The sequence below is a fragment of the Sprattus sprattus genome, assembly GCF_963457725.1.
Source record: "Sprattus sprattus genome assembly, chromosome: 3".
Classification (NCBI taxonomy): domain Eukaryota; kingdom Metazoa; phylum Chordata; class Actinopteri; order Clupeiformes; family Clupeidae; genus Sprattus; species Sprattus sprattus.
This window is the reverse complement of record NC_137922.1, coordinates 8,299,239-8,301,738: the sequence shown is the minus strand read 5'-3', so window position 1 is coordinate 8,301,738 and position 2,500 is coordinate 8,299,239. Positions and strand designations below refer to the sequence as shown.

Here is a 2,500-nt window from a genome sequence, read left to right as displayed (position 1 = left end):
GGAGAGAGAGAGGGAGAGAGAGAGAGAGAGAGAGAGAGGGAGAGAGAGAAGAAAAAGAGGAGTTAGGTCTGATGGACTGATATAATGGATAACTGATGGACGGAAGACTGACGCTATATTTATGTATATAATTATATTTCTACTTCAGGAGTTCATCACCACCGAGCACAAAAGGTTAAACACCTGAGACACCGCACCTGTGACCAGGTGTCATTTTGCTGCCCCTGGTCATTTGATGGAACACACGCAGTTTAGGTAAATGATTTGAGAGAAGATGACAGACAGACAGACAGACAGACAGAAAGATAGAGACAGACAGACAGACAGACAGACACAGTACAGACAGACAGGCAGAATGAGATGTCTACTCAACCCCATGAGGAAGACAGAGTAGAGTGTGACTTTCAACAAGGTGACGGATTAGAGAGAGCGAGTAGGCACGTGAGTGAGCCGGCGAGCTCACACTCCGTCGTCAGCACCTCCGTTTATCATGACGGATGCTCTGCTCTGCTCTGGGAGGAAGGACAATGATCAGCCATGTCCCTATGATGAGCCCCTCCCCCATTAATCACCTGATCATCGCCCGCTCAGCCAGCATGCCGCAATCTCTTTTTATGGGGCATTAAGGTGTCATTCTGGGGTAATAAACACACTTTATTCTCACGAGCTGCCGCCGCACGACTTGAGCAGGGAAATGTTTTTGTGGGACGAACGGGAGTTTTAAGAGATTAAATCATAATTAGACCCACTTTTAAAATTTGTGGGGATATTTTCTGCAAGGACACTAGCGGTGGCGGTGGCTGTGTGTGTGTGTGTGTGTGTGTGTGTGGGTGTGTGTGTGTGTGTGTGTGCTGGCCTGCGAAGAGCGCCACATTAAGTGATGCTTTATTGTCTATTTCCTGCCCAAGACACGATCTGACAGGGCATCAAACAGGCGCTTCGCCACCATTACAGCAGGCACACACACACACTCCCATAGCCATTACCACTCACACACACACACACACACACACACACACACACACACACACAGTGTAAGTCTGCACAATAGCAGCGGGAGGCTTGAGTTTTTCTCACCTCAAATGAAGTGCATTGTAGGATGTGCCATGGCAGAGTTATGAAGGCAGAGCAATTAAGGGCAGTGAAACTGCAACAGCGCTTTCACAGGAAACGAGCTGCTGGTTTACTTTCAGAATGTGCTGAAACCCTCATTTGACACATTTTCACAACCTATTCGTTCAGTAATGTTATGAATGACATACAGAGACAGATAAAGACAGAAATACACACATCATACACACATGCACACACATCATACACACACACACACACACACTGTGTAAGTCTGCACATTAGCGATGCGATGTCTTACATTCCACTGTCGCAGCGTGTCCTCTCGCAACAATTAGTCTTCTTTGCAGGCGGCACACACACACACACACACACACACACACACACACACACACATACACACACACACTCACACATGCACACATACACTGACAGATTCAGTGTTTCATGGAGAACAAGCTGCGTCTTGAATTCATGACAGGCGGCCATTACATCTCTGTTTCATTACATCTCTGTTTCATTTCATCTATGTTCCATTACATCTCTGTTCCATTACATCTCTGTTTCAGGCGGCCATTACATCTCCGTTGCAGACACTAATGGTCAGCCATGGACAGAGGCAGAGGAACGCAGCGGAGCAAAATAAGGTCAGATGTCCAACCAGAGGACGTCTGTCTCCAGACAAGCTCAAACACACACACACACACACACACACACACACACACACACACACACACACACACACACACACACACACACACACACACACACACACACACACCTTTTAGGCTTTCAGCTGGCAATAGGCTTTAAGCTGGCACTAGGCTTTGACACCATTTAGTGCTTGGGGTACACACACACACACACACACACACACACACACTGGCACTGGTACTGGCCTGCTAACAAGCAACGTAAACAGCACCCTGCTGCCTGTGCGGGGCAAGGAGGCAGAAATAGCTCCCAGGCTGAGATGGATAAGCCTGTGACATCGCCATGCTCTGGAGACCCCAGAGAAACGAGTACAGACGCTGGAACAAGAGGAGATCTATGGCCAACCTGATTCAATCAGTCGCACACACACACACACACACACACACACACAAACACACACACACACACACACACACAAACACACACACACACAGCATCCATCTATCATAATCTATGCTGCACATTCACAGCAAGTGAAGTTGTGTTTTAACTATTTATGGGTACACAAACTCACAGGGGTCTAGTTTGACACTGGGAGACAAAAAAAAACACAGCTTTCTTGAGGCACCTGACCCAGAAAGTTAATTTCAAATTCATCCCAGATCATCACTGGAAGCAACACTCCAAACACTCTGGCAAAAAGATGATTCTCTAGCACTCTTGAACTGAGCAGGCTCATGTCAGTAGCAGCCCTTTGATTTAGTCCACACACACA

The 2,500-nt window shown here is 47.2% G+C and overlaps 1 protein-coding gene across 1 annotated transcript in view; it reads right to left on the bottom strand.

The window, feature by feature from the left end:
* Positions 1-2,500, bottom strand: part of ncanb (neurocan b) — a gene marked incomplete at its 5' end in the record, with an annotated part of 103,224 nt that overhangs the window by 51,884 nt on the left and 48,840 nt on the right. The gene's annotated exons all lie outside the window — the stretch shown is intronic.